The sequence below is a fragment of the Triturus cristatus genome, chromosome 6 (assembly GCF_964204655.1).
Source record: "Triturus cristatus chromosome 6, aTriCri1.1, whole genome shotgun sequence".
In the NCBI taxonomy this organism is placed as follows: domain Eukaryota; kingdom Metazoa; phylum Chordata; class Amphibia; order Caudata; family Salamandridae; genus Triturus; species Triturus cristatus.
The window spans coordinates 1,147,920,023-1,147,938,188 of record NC_140589.1 but is presented as its reverse complement, the minus strand read 5'-3'; positions in this window follow the sequence as shown (position 1 = coordinate 1,147,938,188).

Genomic DNA, 18,166 nt, shown 5'->3' with positions numbered 1-18,166 from the left:
TTACCCTTATGGCCCTCATCCAGTCATTACATATGAAAATACAAAAGCAGAGCATTGGCCTTCGAAAACCAACAAAAACCACAGGTGCCACTAATGCTGCAACTTATCAGTGACGTTATCAAATTGATCCAGCGCGAAGGACAACATTTACATATTCTCCTTATGTCACAGATCCTTAATCACATCATCTCATTCATACACTCCTTCATTGGTGGGGCCCATAACACCAACACTCATTACCTTCACACAACCGCACCCGAATCTGTACACAGGAGAAAGGCTGCTGGACATGTGGGTACCTTATTACCTATCAGGATTAATTTGCTTTTATATTATATACACATTCTATATACAGCTTCAGAATCCTTACTTTAACATCAAGGCACTCCACTATTTGGTCGATAGACCAACTATTTGGACTGGTTGATGGTGAATTAGAACCAGCTAAAACACAATTAAAGCCTCGGAAACATTTGATATTTTCTGCAATTAATTTAAGAACCACAAACTCAATTCTTATTATTTCAGTTTTGTTTATCTTAGTGTAAATTAAACTCTTAAATTGTCATTTATTTTCTAAAACTCGTTAATTGATCATTACATTTATTAAAGAGAAAAATATGAACATTCAGAAATTACTTTAGACATAGATTTTCAGAAAAGTACATTGAATCATTACCAATTGAGAAATGATGAAAGGGTCAGGTCAATCAGAGAGTTATCTGCATTCTCAAATGAAGACTCCCTCGAACAGGCAGTCCAATTCTCACCAAAGGATCAAACCGGCATGCAAAATACAGAATACAGCGTAGTAAAGTTCAGAATTTCAGCAAAGTCCGAACATCAATCCAGAGCATGGACCAATTCCACACAGGCTAATAGCATAGAATTTAGGAAAATGCAAAGGAATAACCCAAAGATATATGCAGCCACAACCGACACCCCACGAACGAATCGACGAACGAACGCTGCTGCAACCAACCCTTCCAACTTCAACTCTTCCCTCTACGTAATGATTGATGATAGGTTTTATACCTTTTTCTGCCTTACTTCATGTTAGAAATGCAACTTTAAGGGCAGACCAAATGTTCTGATTGGACAGTTCGGGGTTATCTGTAGTTTATTGAATTTTTCCCAGTACAAACTGGTTCCTCCTAGTGACTTTTCACAAAGTTTTCAAATCGATATTTTCTGTTCCGTTCCAATGCGAGGAAACAGTAGCTGTATCTTTTTCCCAAGGTAAAACGGTCCCACTGATAGGTCCTCTCTTTGTCTCTTCCTTGACTTTCATTTGATCATCCTATGGCTGGTGGACAAGTTCCTGACTTTCGGCCTTGGCAGGGAACACAATGTCAGGAGTTCAAGCTACCTCGTGATTTCAAGAGCCATCTGGGCATGCGCAGGAGTCATCACGTGCACATGGTAGCATCTGCTTCAGAGAACGCCATCTTGGGTACTGCGGCCTAGTAGGCCCGAATGCCAACTTAAGCAGAAATAGACATAACAGCAATTAAAGTATAGAAATTAAAGTTCTGATGTTCAAACCCATAATAATCCCAATATATATTAGTATTTTCCTAGCTGTAGCAACATTTAAAGCAATAATACTTACCACTCGATAATTTTAAAGCACAAAAGATCACAAAGCAACATAAATCATGCAATTTTACTATCTTACCACAATCTAAGGTTAGTTTGCGTACCATGGTTAATTAATTAATTGTTCTGCCATGCAATTAGCAATTTAGTCCCACGTGTATTCATGTTTATCAAGATGTAAAGGTTGATTAATAACACTTCCACTGCAAACATGTTATTTTAATTAATTTTAGAATGATTACGTAATTAATTTCATGCAAATTAGAGGAGGGATACAAAGTTTAGTTTTACCTGCTCCTTCATTATCAGTGTAAGAAAAACACAAAACGTTTAAGAAATGATGAAAATGAGAACAACTTTTCCAAACAAAAACCCCTGTTACTTCAGACTAGATATGATATTGGTGCACAAAAGTATAAGAAGAGGCCTAGAAAGCACCTGAACTGTGGGTGAACATACCCTGAATCCCTTAAATAAGCTGGCCCCAGCCAGGCAACAAGCTAGAACAGTCATGGAGCAAGTCCACTGATTAATCAACAAACGTGATGACCTTGTAACCCTGCCTAAATAGACAGAGAACAATCCAGGTAAATCAGAATTGCAGTCCTCACAGACACTGTATACAGCAATTTCTCCTCTGGAGAAAAATGAACTAAACCAGGCAAATGTTCTACTGATGTGATCGATAGGCAATGGCTGCCCAGAAGACAACCTTAAAGTCCCACAAGTCAAGCTACTCAAAGGAGGCCACTGGTAGAAATTAAATGATCAAACACAAATCCTGGGGAGAATTCAGTGACTGACCACCATGACTGGACAAAGCAAATCCCCTAAGCACAAGAAGCTCATACTCACCAAGATTGCTCACTGCTCCCTAAAAGCATCATTGATTGCTCACTGGGCCCTCAAGGTAAATGCATATATATTCAATTCAATCAGCTCTTGCTGGACCTGAAGCATAGAGGCAAGCCTGCACTCCACTGGAGACAGGGAATGCACCATGCACCAGAGCTGAAGAGCACCTCATGGTGAGCAATAGGACTTGAAGTTAGAAGGGCATCTAGACCCCTGTAAAGCCTCAGCGATGTCCAGTGGGGATCTCCAGTTCTGCTGCCAAGTACTAATCCTTGATGTCAAAAGGGAAATCTGCCTCACTAGTAGATCAGCGAGAGGGTAAGAACTAAGGGAAGCCACCACATTGGAATATCGGGCATGGACTGATAGAGTACAAACTATCACCATTGAAGCCTAAAAGGAACCACAACAACTACTTTTACCTTCCCCTCGGGAGTCTGCAACAGCAACTGATGGATCAGCAGAAAAGGTCAAATAGCATACATGAGTCAAAGTTGCAAAGCCAGGGATGGAGCATCACCCCTTTCCCACAGTTCCTAGGATTTGGGTGTGAAACGAAACCTGGGAAGAGGAGCATTCTCTAGGGAAGCAAACAGGTTCAGGATTAGCTTCCCAAATCTAATACAGAGGACCCTGAAGATAAATTGTTGAAGAGCCAGATGAGATGATTGAAAGGAGCTGCAAACCCTCTCTGCCGTAATATTGTCCAATACCTTGAAGTAGGAAGCTCTCATGGACAGCATATGAACATCTGTCTAGGACCCACATTGTACTGCCATGAATGTGAGAGAGCTGAATCTGGCCCCCTTCTGACTATAGACATAAGCCACAGTCAGCGCGCCTCAGTGCACCAACACATAATCAGTGTGGGAAAGTGGGTTTCTGTCACAGTATCCCCCCTCCTTTTTGCCAGTTGTCTGATGCACTTTGACTGAGTGTGGCCTGGCTCCCCTCTGCCAATAAGGTTTCAAGGTCCAGTGTTCTTTCTCTAAACTGTACCATTGGTCCCACAATTTGCACACCTCTGGGCCACATATAAGTGCCTTGTAAAAGGTACCAGTGGTACCAAGGGCCTTGTAACCAGAGAGTGTCCCTTAAGGCTGCAGCATGTACTGTGCCACCCTAAAGGACCTCACACCCAAACACATACACCCTGCCATTGCAGGCTACGTGTTGTGGTGTGACTAAACTGAAAGAGTCGCCCTGGCACACTCACCTGGGTGCCAGGCCCATCCACCACTGCCTGTGGCATAGGTAAATCACCCTTCTGACAGCCCTTACAGCCCTAAGGTGGGATGCATTATACCACAGGTGAGGGCATATTTGAATAGCTGCCTGAGTCCATTGTTGGACACTGTAAGTGCAGTGAAGGCATTTTGAGTTAATGGGCTGGGAGTTTGTCAACATGAACTCCACCGCTTCATGATGGCTTTACTGAAGACTGGGAAGTTTGGTATCAAACTTCTCAGCATAATAAACCCACACAGATGCCAGTGATGAATTTAGTATAAAATTCACTCAAAGGGCATCTTAGAGATGCCCCCTGAAAAACGATCAACTACTAATGTATTGGCTGACTGGTCCCTGCCAGCCAGCCAGTCCCAGACAGGTTTCTGACCACAGGTGGTGAGAGTATTTGTGCTCTCAGAGGCCAGGAACAAAGCCTACTCTGGGTGGCAATGCTTCACACCTCCCCCTTGCAGGAACAGCAACACTTGATAGTAAGCCTCAAAGGCTCTCACCTTGTGTTATGCTAATTGGGGCAGCTCCAACTAGTGGAGATGCCTGCCCCCCTCTCCCAGCCCCACTTTTGGTGGCAGGACAGGCGGGAAAATCAGTTAGCAGAGTAGGAGTGTTCACTTTAGCCTGGCACATCGCTAGGGTGGCCAGGAGCTGAGGTGACCCCTCTCTTAGAAACTCTCCATCTTGATTTGGACAATTAGACCCAATAGGAATAGGAATGTGCCCCTCTCCCTAAAGGGATTGGATTGCTGTCTAATTGTTGCATCAGACTGTCAACCTGTTTCAAGTACCCAGTGCTACTGTTTCTGATTGACAAGCCCAAAAGTATATCCAAGGCTAAAAAGCATTTCTTCCACATGTGAAGTATTGATTGATACTGTACAAACCAATTGCTATTAATCTGAGAATATTGCAATTGAAAAGTACTTACTTGTAACTGATTTCAACTTGGTTCCTAGAAATAAAAGTAACGCATTTATTATTTTTTCTGCAAACATTGGCCTTGAGTCAGTCATTGAGTGTGTGTTTCCGTCTTGTATGAGTATGTACACCAAATATTTTCACACTATCCTCTGATAAGCCTAACTGCTCAGCCCAGCTACCACTAAATTGAGAGTAAGGTATTATCTACTTTAACCTCTGCCATACCTTTGGGGACTCACTAGGCTCTGTGCACACTGTACCTCTTTTTGATATAGTTTATACAGAGACAGATTCCTACATTGGTGGCAACGGTGGGATCTACTACTTTGCATTTGTTGGACTACTCAGCCAACACCTGATCGCACAACAAGACTCCTAAATTGTCTTTAGATTCTGATTTTTAATTAAAAAAATGTTCTACATTTTTAAAATTCTGTTAGGGCCTTTTGTTAACTCCCTTAAGCATTTATTTTAAATAAAACTTGCTATAGTTAGGGGTAAAAGTATCTTAGAAGTTTTTTGACCTCTTATTAAAAAGATCCCTTCTATTAGTAAAATAATGACTGATACAAAGGACAGGGTTGAGGAGCTTGATCTCACCCATTACCGCTATCGAGAGATGAGAGTGTTAAGGTCTCTGTGTAAACTAAAAAAGATTACCATGGGGTCCTACCCTTCCAAGGTCAAGCACCAGGAGCTCTTAGCAGAGTATTCAAAGGACCACCCTCCTAAGGGGAGGAGATCCCAACTCAATCAATCAAAGTACTTTATTCGATTTTTTGTCTCATAAAAAAATCATAAAAGCATACATGTACATTTATATAAGTTGCCAACTTATTCAAATCCAATTTTTAAAACATATTCAAAAATTCTGTTAAAATATTCATACACTTATAAAATATCTCTCACATTTCATTTAAAATTTCCCATTAGTTTACAATTATTCGTGGAAAAGATAAAGGAAGATAATGAAAGATTGAACCCTCATATTTACATTCTAAATTCTTAGCAATTCCTCAAAAAAAGACATTACAATACCATCCTGTTATTACATGCAGGGGTGTCTAAATCAAATTGTTTCCTAGACTGAATTGTTTTCTTCAAAAATGAGGCGACGTTACTTGTTAGACACTCATTATCTAAGAGTTGGAGGGCAATAAAAGCTGGGCGGCATTGTCGCAAGCCCCATATTTTTAAAATGGGTTTTATCCACTTTTTTCTTAGATCCTGGTAAAATGTGCAAAACAACACAACATGTATAGTCGATTGAGTAGACATATTGTCACACGGGCAGTTCTTTAAATTTTTTGACCAGTCATTGACCATTGGAAAACTTACCAACCTACGAAAAACATTTAGTCTAAAGCGGGTAAGAACGAATCTGTCATACCCTTTTAATGTGTATTGAAGGTATGGTTGGATGTTAAAAAGGACAGTTATCACTAGATTTGGTTGGACTGTTGGTTTTGACGCCTCATTCACAAATCTAATGCTCTCCATATGCTGCATGCATTGTTTTTTAAATTCTTTTCCAGGGATGGCACAAATTGTCTTGGGATTATAATAATATTCCGGTTTTCCAAGATCGGTCATAAAATGCCTTATATATCTCATCCATCCTATCTCAAGGGTATGTTATAGCTTTACACTATCTTGCAATGCCAGCTGATTAAATTTATTATACTCTGATTTCCAAATCCGGTGCCATAGGACAACCGGTTGCACCTTTATGATATCTGTAATGTATGGCAGGCCTTGTTCGGTGTGACATATAAAAGTAGATGTAGTTCTAGGCACTGCCAATAAATATCTAAAAAACGAATTTTCGACTTTCTGTATTTCAGATACGTTTCGGTGGCCCCATAGCTCTGCCCCGTATGTTGCTGCAGATTTACATTTAGCATTGTAGATCCTAATTAGTTCCATTGGGGGCCTCTTACCCAATTTTTGTGAGAAATTTACAAGGGCTGTGGTGGTTTTTGCAAACAGAAGCTTCCTAATATTTATAGCTTGACCCCAAGAGCCCTTGTCGTCAATTAATATCCCTAAATAGGGATAGGTGGAAGTAGTCGCCAGCTTCCTCCTGTTTAAAAAAATATCCTTCTGCTTCTTGCTACCCCTGCCACAATTCATTATAGATGTTTTTGAGACGTTTATTTGTAAACCTAGTTTCTTCATAAAAACATTATAAGATTCTAGTGCTCGTTGCAACGCCAATGGAGTCCTAGCCATAATAACGGCGTCGTCCGCATATAATAAAACGGGTATTGGTCGTCTTTCCAATTGGTGTAGGTCCTGGCACTCCTCTAACATTGCCTTTTCTAGGCCATTTGTGTATAATGTGAAGAGGAAGGGTGCCAGGACGCTCTCCTGTCTTACACCTCTCTTCACCTGAAATGTTGTGGTGCATTCCCCGTTAAACCCATAACGGACGCAGGCTTTTGCATTAATATATAGGGCTCTCAGAAAGTCAATTGGGGGGCCTCTACCCCCATTGTCACTAGAATACTCCACAGTTTTTCATGGGAAACACAATCGAAGGCAGCGGAAAGATCGACAAACGCCAGATGTATTTTCCCCCTCTTTGCCTTCGTATATTTACCCAGAAGAATAGACAGGTTAAGCCCTTGATCGATTGTGCTCAACCCTTCCCTAAATCCGAACTGAAGATCCGAAAGTATATTCTTTTCCTCAGCCCAATATTGTAGACGATTAAGCAGAATCCTGCCCGCTACCTTCTCCCATGAATCCAGTAAGGAGATGGGTCTGTAGCAGGTTGGATCCTGCCTATCTCCTTTTTTATAAATGGGGACCATAATAGAATTAGACCAAGTTTCGATTAATCCCCTCGTAGTGGCAGCATTTAGGACACAGTTTAACAGTGGAGACCAGAGATCTGGGTTATGCTTATATATGTCCATGGGGACCCCATCGGGTCCGGGAGCCTTGCTTCCTTTACTCGTATTTAATGCTGCTTGAACTTCTTTTCAGGTAAAGAGTATATCTATTGGATAGGTTACTACTTTATTGACTAATGAGGGTATAACATCTAGGCTATCTAGGGGCACCTCTGCCTTCCCGAAAATTTGTGAAAAATGGTCCACCCACTGATTTCCATCGATTGCTATTTCAATTGAGGGCTTTCCTTCGGAACTAAAAAAATGAGATCTAACCACACGGCAGAAAGCCCTGCTATCTTTTTCAGCGCTAGCCCTATGCATATCTTCCCAGATGGATTCTTTTATTTCCTTTTTCCGCAATTTTATCGCCTGATTATACGCCTTCCTGCACCGTTTTATTTCTATCTTATCTTTGTTTTTATTATGTATTGCTTTTTTGAGTGCAGAATGAGCCTTCGTACAAGCTGTATTAAACCACCCCTTTTTGTTGGCAGTCCCCCTTTTTATCTCCACGTTCAGACTGTTTTTTATTATTTCTGTTATATTCAAAAAGCTTTTAAGAACCGTCTCCTGCGGGGTATTTTCGTTTAAGCAATTCATTATTAAATCCATTGCCTTCCCTACCACTAATCTTGTTATTTTGTCTGGATCAACCTTTTCCCACTTTAATGAGTAGCCATTTACTTTATCGATCTCCAAATTAATATATATTTGGTCCGGTTCTTTGTTAGGATGTTGTTTTAACTTTTTACACGATATCGTCACTGTTAGTGGGAAGTGATCACTGATGGCTATTTTGTGAACTTTAAATCCTATTACATTATGTGAGAAATGATTCGAAAACAGAATAAAATCTATAATGGAGCTCAAGCGTCTCCCATTAAAAGTCTGTGAGAATGGGATGGGGGGTGAAGTTAATGAATTAGCAAAACCCAAATCTAGCACAAATATACTCTCGTTCAGAGCGTTGCCAAGTACGTTATGTGGAAAATGAAATAAATTGTACTTTTCCTCATCTACCAGACCACATGTTGAATCATTGTTATGTGGGCATATGTTAGATTAAAATCCCCACCCTATACAATCTGGGCGGTCCCCAAATTTGAATTCTGGATCTTTTGCAGAGCATGTCTTAGTTGTTTCACCGTATCTTCCACTTTTTCCTTTGCAATGTTGTTAGAAAAAATTACAATGATTATAAATTTGTTACTGTCCATATTCAGTGTCACAATTTGATAATTTGGTTTGGACGCTATAAAGGAAGTTCTTTTTATTGGCAACATATTTGAGATGTATATACTTAGGCCACCTTTTGGCCTTCCAAAAATTGACAGGATTGCAGTCGTATAGTAGGTTTTAAACCCATCTATGTGCATTTCTCTAGAAGCCCAAGTCTCCTGAAGACAAAGAATGTCTGTTTTCCTAATAAAGTCTAGAAAGGGATCATTGGAGAGTTTAGATGATAGGCCTGCTATGTTCCAAAACGTGATCTTTATCCTCCCCTCGTTAGCTGTTAGTGTTCCTTGGATGGGGCCATTGTTTCCCAGTGTTCTAACCTTTTTTGGTTCATAATTTGATCTCTTGCTGCTATTAGATAGTATTCTGTGATTAACATATTGATCTGATTTATTTTGCCCCTTCGTTTGTATACTTTCATTGTGGCCTTCTATAAGTTCCTCTGTATCCTTATGAGTAGATACCAAATCCTTACTTCTATCGTTCATTAAGTTAGTTGGGACAGGTGATTCCGGATGACGTAGTCAGTCTATTTCTTCTAAAGGGGATAATATTCTGAAGCGATTTCTTACTGGTACGCTATACGAGGGCAAAATACTACTCTCAAATTGTCGTGGTTTCTCTAAATCAGGAGGTGGGCGATAGAAATAACCTAGAGGTAGTATGTTAATCCCTTCCACTGACATATTGTTTCTCCCTTCCCTCAAAATCATTTCCACTAACTGTGGTGTACGAAATGTTAGTACCACACAATCACCAGCGAAACACTTCTTATCTTTGCCTACCCATCCCACCCTACGTGCCATTTTGAATTCTTCAAACAATCTGGTTGTAAATCCTACTTTTGTACTTAGCCAGTGCAAGGACCTATTTCTAAGTATTTCACATGTCTCAGTATCTTGCAGCCCTCGCTGCGGGACGTTTGCGAGGACAACTATACAGGGAGTGCAGGCTGGAGGTAGATCCAAATGGCTTGATTTTTGCGGTAGAAATTTTCGTATTGCGTTTTTTTTAATTGATCTTGGGCCAGAGGTATTAGATTTACATTGTTAGATGTGACGGATGTTGGTACAGCATGCGATTTAATGTGACATGTACTTACATTGCTCCGCGTGTCCCTAATCTGTTCTTCTCTCGGATGTTTTCTTTCTGGGTCCCTATAACTACTCACTTCATTGTGTTGTATTCTTACTTGTGGACTAACTTCTTCCTCTTCTTTCCTGACTAAAAATCTTTCTAGCCGAACCTCTACCTGACTTAATCTGTCTTCAATTTTCGTGAGCGCACCTCTTAGATAGGACTCTAAATTTTTTATAGCTATAGCCATATTACCCTCACCATCATCCCTCTTGTTTCTCTTAGTCTTGGCTTCATGCTCGGGAATATTCCTTACAACGGCTAGTTTTGATCCCGCTGTTTTATTCTCTGGTCCATTTTGCTTGCTAGATTTTAGTCTTCCTACTATGTCTTCTCTTACTGTTGTCAATCTCCCTATTATTTCAGCCTTGTCTCTTTTTTCCATGGGTTTCTCAGCTGGCCTTTTTTTCCTTTTTTGTGGGGGTGAGGTAATTATCTCAGGATCACTGATTATAGTTTCATCTATTGCCCTTTGAATATACCCATTCGCTGTTAAAATGGCCGTTAAATCATCGCTTGGTGAAATTGCCTGGGCAGAAATAGCGTTTTCAGTATTCTCTATTACTACTGATGTACCTGCAGCTAATGTCTGCTCTACGGATGTAATCTGCTTCTCGATTGCTCCCATTGCCCCGGTAAAATAGGTCAACAGTGTTTGTTTTTTGGGCTTTTTACCGTTCCTTCCTGTCAATAGATCATTTGTTTGTGTTTTCCTTTTGCCCATTTTAATTTATTTAATACCTGTTCCCTGAGTACAGTTATATCCTATGTTATCCTGCACCGCTTCACTTCGTGTCCTGTGATGTAAACAATGTTATTCTAAGATGTTCCAAACCCCTCACGGCTCGTAATGACGGGAGCAAAATTTACCTTGTATGAAATACAGTATAATTAGACTCAGAACAGATATACTGATCGATCACGCCGCCTTATATATACTTATTAGGTACCTACCATTTGTCCGTAAGGAAACGACTCCAGATCTCTCGTTTATATCCAAGAGAATTGGCCCAGCCCGGCCTCTGACGGCCCCTGACGGGCAAGGACGGGCCCGCCCTTGGCCCGCACGCGTCCCGCGCCGCTCTGGTGAGCGGCGCTTTTAGCGCGATATCAGCGGATGCCTCCTCCCTCCTGGGAGTGGTGCAGCCTGGTCCTGGGAGTCTCTGGAGGTTACAGGTGCAGGCAAGGAGTAGTCGGCGCGTCCCGATTTTATGATTTTATCTCATTTCAGTAATGTCAGTAGAGGTGGAGATTGTGCGGCTTCCAGACTGCTGCATCTCGGAAAACAATAAACATACTTAAGAATAAATTCGGCTTCTTTGCTGTGTGTAGTTTTAGCCGATCAGGAAGGTTTTGATACTGCTTCTTGTTGGCAATCTCCTCTCAGTACTTCTCATGCATCCTGTCGCCTCTAATGCAACTCTGACTTTTAACTGGTCAACAGGCTGAGGAGAGGTGCTACGATTGTGTCCAGTAGCGCCTCCAGACAAAACATTCTGACTGGCTAGAAAAGTGACCCCAACTCAGAAGATGATAATGTTAGTAATGTGGAGGACAACCCCCAACCGCAGTCACTAAATAGGGAGAACAGGGTCTCTGTGCCCCTGACTACAAGAGTAGTACTCACCACACATAGATCCCACACAGGTGGGTCAGGTCCTGATGAGATCATTGAAGACAGCCTCAATGAAGAGGACATCCTTTGAGCAAGGTTGACAAAAGGTCTAAACCTAGAGTCCAGACTCCTGGCTCTAGAAAATGAGAGAGCATTGTGGTAAGAAGAGTGATTAAAATAGGTTCAGTGATACCGGGTTTGAGTAAACATTACTAGTGAGGCTCACTGACCTAATTAAAACCAATGTTGCTCGTGTGGGATACAATGGTCCTAAAGAGCAGTTTTGGTTAGTTTCTAAAACGTGAGGTCAACATGTTTCTTGCCTAATGTAGCCCCAAGTCGGTCTATTGGCAATTCATCAGGACCAGGGAGGAGAAACCTACACTACTATGTGACTGATTCTTCATGTGTACAGGTAGTTCAAGTTATCAGTCATACCATATGTAACAAAGTAAGATTATACCTTGTTTATCAAAATTACCTGAAGATAAAAGGGGACACACAAAACTAAGTACACATACAAAGTATTTTCTAGATTTATTTATTTATTTATTTCTAACATTTATTGAGCGCGAGCGAATACCCGTAGGCGTCTCGGCGCTAGACTATACAGCTATCTTTCCCCAAGATATTGATAACTTCGGAAGATCATGGGCAGTGTCACTGGTTAAACAGCCAGGTTTTTAGTTTCTTCCGAAACTGCAAAAGTGAGGGGCTGGTTCTGATATGTTGTGGCAAAGTATTCCATATCTTAGGAGCCGCAGCTGAAAATCGGCGGTCACCCCAGGAGACTGTTTTGGAACGTGGAACCACTAATTGGTTGAGAGTTATGGATCGAAGCTGTCTGACCGGTTTATAGGGTATAAGCTGGTCCTTGAGGGGGCGTGGTCCTTGATCGTGAAGTGCCATGTAGACTATGCAGAGTGATTTAAACTTGATCCTGTTTTGGATCGTCAACCAGTGGTATGTCCTTATAGTATCAGAAATGGGTGCAAACTTGGGTGTTCTAGACAGCAGACGTAGTGCTGCATTCTGTATTGTCTGCAGTTTTTTTGTTACCCTGGCTTGGGCATTTAGAAAAAGTGTGTTGCAGTAGTTTAAGGATGAAAGTACTAAGGAACTGACCAGTGTTTTGGCAGCAGCATCCGGTAGAAAAGGGATGATTTTCCTTATCATTCTAAGTTTATGATGGGCTGTGGCTGCTACTTTGTTCGCGTGTGCCATGAAGTTGAGATGATCATCAAAAGTTACTCCCAAATTCCTGACCTTAGGGGTCGGGCTAGGAGGGGTATCGAAGTCTGGTGGCCACCAGGATGTTATGTTATGTTATGTTATTTGTATTTATAAAGCGCACAGATGCCCCAGCCAAGCGGCGTCCCGGCGCTGTAAAGGACAAGCAACACAACAACTGATAACACGAACCAGTCATGACCACTAAGCCTCGGGAAACAAAAATGTTTTCACGGCTTTCCTGAAGAGAAGGAGATTTGACATAGACCGAATACTGACAGGCAGTGTATTCCAGGGGCCAGCCGCCAGAACACCAAACGAGCGGCCGCCCATTCTGGCTCTTTTAAAGCGAGGAACCTCAGCTAGAAATTGACCCGCTGAGCGAAGTGCTCTAGCAGGGGTGTAGAGGGAGATGGTCTGGGCTAGAATGGGAGGGTAGGCAAACTTCAGAATCTTAAAAGTCAGGCACAGCACTTTGAATTTTATTCTCTGCCTGACGGGCAACCAATGTAGATCGGAAATAGAACGCCTAGCCGAGAAAAACTTAGGCAAACCAATCAGCATACGGGCGGCCGCATTCTGCACACGCTGAAGGCGTGTGAGCTCTGCTTGGTTAGTGCCCAATAGAAGGCCACTGGCATAATCCAATCTGGAAAGAATCATTGCCTGCATTATAAGTTGCCTAGTGGGGGCATCGAAGAATTTAAAAATAGGCCTAAAGCTTTGAAGAACGCCATAGCAGGTGCCCGCCACTTTCTTTGTATGGGGTATGAATGAAAGATTGGCGTCGAGCAAGACCCCAAGATTTTTCACCTGAGTTGCTGGCGTAGGAGTAGGACCTAGCTCCGATGGCCACCAGTCGTCTCCCCAGAGATGAGGTTCTTTGCCCAACACCAGGACTTCAGTTTTAGTGGCATTAAGTTGGAGACGGTTATCGGTCATCCAACCTGCCACCTCCCTAAGGGCGCTTTGAAAGTTGGAGGCGTCCAGTGTAGTGTTCCCGTTTAGAGTGACCGCTAATTGCGTGTCATCAGCATATGACACTATGGTTAAACCCCATTTATTGGCCACCTCCATCAATGGTCTCACGTACAGATTAAACAGGGTCGGGCTAAGTGCTGAACCCTGTGCAACTCCTTGAGAAATGGAGCGGGGAGAAGACTCATATGGGGGAGTACGCACTTTAAAAGTACGCTCAGTCAGGAATGAGCGAAACCAGTCCAGCGCCGTGCCCTCTACTCCGGTTTCTTTGAGTCTCTGAAGCAGAATAGGATGTGAAACAGTGTCAAAGGCGGCACTGAGATCCAAAAGGATCAGTGCCGCCGTCTGACCTGAGTCTAAGAGTCTTCGAAGTTGCTCGACCATAGCCACCAGAGCTGTCTCAGTGCTATGGCCTGCTCTGAAGCCATTCTGGGAAGGATGGAGGGTACCTGTTTGTTGAATGTGGGCAGATAGAATATTGTTAACGTGAGCCTCAGTAATTTTAGAGGCCCACGGAAGCAAGGAGATAGGCCGATAATGTTCCGGCTTTGCTGGATCTAGTGTAGCCTTTTTCAGGATTGGCATAACTATAGCTTGCTTCCACAGGATAGGCACTGTCCCAGTACTCAGAGATAGCTTAATTAAATTGTGGAGAAACGGAAGACAGAGCTCAGCAGATTCCCTGAATTGTGCTGGTCTCAGAGGGTCCATAGGAGAACCCGATTTGACCCTCACCACCAGAGAATCAAATTCTTCCTGAGATGGAGCAGGAAGCACTACCAATGGGTTGGTAATGACATTCATAGCTTCAACATTGTCAGTGAGAGTAGTGAGGGGAGGAAAGGATCTGTAGATAGTATCCACTTTATCCACAAAAAAGGAAGCCAGCTCTTCACAAAGGGCCTGAGAGCCATTCCCCGGTGTAGTGGTTTTCCTAGTGGTTAGACCCTTAAGAACCTTAAAGATAAGTTTGGTGGGGTTAGAACTGTTCCTAAATTCCGAGGAGTAGAAGGAGGCACGTGCTTTGCAAATGGCCCGATGGTATAACATAATGCTGGCCAAATACCCCTGTTTTAAAATAGGGTCATAGGCCTTGCGCCAGGCTCTTTCTGCCCTTTTACAGGTGACCTTAAGGAGCCTAAGAGATTCATCATACCATGGGCTAGAATGGCCAGGCCTGGTCTTACTCCAGCCTGCTGGTATTAAAATGTCTAAGGCCTGGGTCAGCCAATTGCAAAAGGAATCATACCCGGATGAAACCTCAGTGGAAAGCTCTGGTGGATGTTGTGATAGGAGCTGATGAAAATCCTCCAGGTTCAAATTCCTCCAAGGTCGTTTAAAAACAAGAGGTGCAACATTTCTAAAGGGGGGAGCTGTCAAGTTGATCCGAATGTCAATCAGATGGTGATCTGTCCAACTGATCGGTTTAGGTGAAAGTGCTTTAGTGTTGTCCAGATTCGTCAGGAAGGGGTCCAAAGTATGACCCCCTACATGGGTAGGACCACAAATTAACTGATGTAGTCCTAATGCCTCCAGATCTGTGAGAAAGCTGCGCACCGCAGAGGATCGAGGAGCATCCATATGCAGATTCAGATCGCCTATTATGCTGAAATTAGCTGATCTAAGGGCTAGGGAAGAAACTACCTCTGGAAGAGCTGAACGAAAGGCGTCGTCAGGACCAGGAGGTCTATAAATGACCAGACCAGAGAAAGTGAACTGAGAGGTCATCGAAATTGTGAAGTGAGCACTTTCACAGCCCGCTATATTTAAGGCATTCCATAGACAGGGATAACATGTTTTTACCACAGCCGCAATCCCTCCACCTCTCGAATTACGGTGTAAGGTGAACATAGTGTAGTCCGTAGGCAAGGCAAGATTGATCGCCGCCGTGGCATTATCATGTAACCATGTTTCTGTTAGGAACAGTATATCTGGTTGTTCGTCGGTGAGCAGGGTGAACACATCAAAGTAGTGACTCACAAGGGACCTCACATTTAGGTGTAATATTTTAAAAGTGGTTGGGCGATGAGAGAGCGGGGTGCAGGTTGCAGAGTTAGTAACGCCTAGTGGGGGCTGTAAGGCCCTGATAGGCATGGGAGTTGGGAGCTCGAAATTACATCCAGCACAGTGCACAGGACCGGATAAGGGGTCCAGGGCAGCGTGACCACAAGGACTCACCTTGTTTCTATAGCTACGTAGAATAGTAGCGGTAAGCATGGTCAGTATTCTGCGAAGCCTAGCCGGGCCCAGCCGAGGCGCGGACGAGCGCAGACGGGCAGGACTCTGGCGCAACTCCGGCGCAGGGAGGGCGCACACCACTGCGCGTTACCACTGCGCGTGCAAATGGCCGGGTTAAATGCAGCGTCGATGCCTGCACTGCCCGCCTACTCCCCCAAAATGGCGCCCAAGATTCACCGGTCAGTTCCCAAACAAAGATGTCCGCCAGAAAATCACCCACGCTTCCCCAATGAAGTAATCCGCAAAGCAGCGGTGTAGATGCAGATTTTTTATAGTGCGGGTAAGAGGGTTGTAGTACAAGTAAAATCAGGGGAAACAAATGAACACCAAAGCAAATAGAAAAACGGGAAAATTCTTGTTTTAAAAACAGCGCTAAACGCTTACGAGTCTGAGGCAAGTAGTGGTGCTGTCAGCTTAACCGGCTGACGCATGCAACTGCCCAGCTTAAGTGCAGCGTCGATGCCTGCACTGCCCGCCTACTCCCCCAAAATGGCGCCCAAGATTCACCGGTCAGTTCCCAAACAAAGATGTCCGCCAGAAAATCACCCACGCTTCCCCAATGAAGTAATCCGCAAAGCAGCGGTGTAGATGCAGATTTTTTATAGTGCGGGTAAGAGGGTTGTAGTACAAGTAAAATCAGGGGAAACAAATGAACACCAAAGCAAATAGAAAAACGGGAAAATTCTTGTTTTAAAAACAGCGCTAAACGCTTACGAGTCTGAGGCAAGTAGTGGTGCTGTCAGCTTAACCGGCTGACGCATGCAACTGCCCAGCTTAAGTGCAGCGTCGATGCCTGCACTGCCCGCCTACTCCCCCAAAATGGCGCCCAAGATTCACCGGTCAGTTCCCAAACAAAGATGTCCGCCAGAAAATCACCCACGCTTCCCCAATGAAGTAATCCGCAAAGCAGCGGTGTAGATGCAGATTTTTTATAGTGCGGGTAAGAGGGTTGAAGTAGGATACAGACCAAATCGGGAAGAGGGGTCCAAAGATGACCACCTCCGTTTTATCGGAGTTGAGCTTCAGGCAGTTACCTGCCATCCACTCTCCAATCGCCATCATTCCATTTTGGAAGCGCTCTGCCACCTCCAGCCCGTCACCTTTAATGGCCAACACCAGTTACGTGCCATCAGCATATGAGGTTAGGCTCATCCCGTATGCTTTGATTACACAAGCAAGGTCCGACACGTAGATGTTAAATAGTGTCGGACTAAGGGATGAGCCTTGAGGAACCCCACACGGAAGTGACAGCTTGGCCGATTGGTATGGCCCCAGTGTGACCACCTGCGTTCTATCGGCCAGGAAGGAGGAGAGCAAGTCTCTCGCAGTGTGGTGAATGCCCATCCTTCTGACACAGTCTACCAAGATCTTGTGGTCGACCGTGTCGAAAGCTGCAGAGAGATCTAACAATACAAGTAATGCTGTCCCTCCCTGGTCACGGATAATTCTGATGTCGTCTGCTGCTTTGATAAGGGCGGTTTCCGTACCGTGATACTTACGGAAGGCAAACTGTGTGTCGTCCAATAGATGATGTTTCTCTATATACTCTGATAGCTGCTGGTTCATGGCTTTTTCCGCCACTTTAGCTAGGAAAGGGAGGCTTGCTATGGGCCTATAATTCTTTAGTTCCTCCTTATCTAAACTGGGTTTCTTCAGCAGGGGTTTAACCAGTGTGTTTTTTAAGGAATCTGGATATGTCCCTGAACTCAGTATTGTGTTGCAAACATGAGTGATGACCGGAACAGTAGTGTCCATCACCATAGAAAGAACTGAGGAAGGGCAAGGGTCCAGAGCCGATCCCGTTTTAATAGACGTGATAATGATTTTTGTTTGATCAATAGTAAGAGCCTTAAAACTGGACAAGGTGTTTCCTGAGGAACTGTGAGAGGGAGGGGCTCTGGTGATGTTAATTTTGAAGTAAAAGCTTGGTATATGTCATTGACCTTGGAGAAAAAGAACTCAGACAACGCGTCGCAGAATGATTGTGACGGGGACGGATTTAGATCTGGTGCATTACCAGATAAGGATTCTGGTAAAAAAATAATAGGAGAACGTTGAGTATTTCAAATCATTGCTTCTTATACATATCACTTTATTGCATGCCCCATGGTGTAGTTCGAGGTAACAATTTAGGGGGAACACGCATGTAGTTTCACCAATGTGCAAGAATCCTTTTGCTGACACTGGTATTGACTCTTTCTCTATTGAT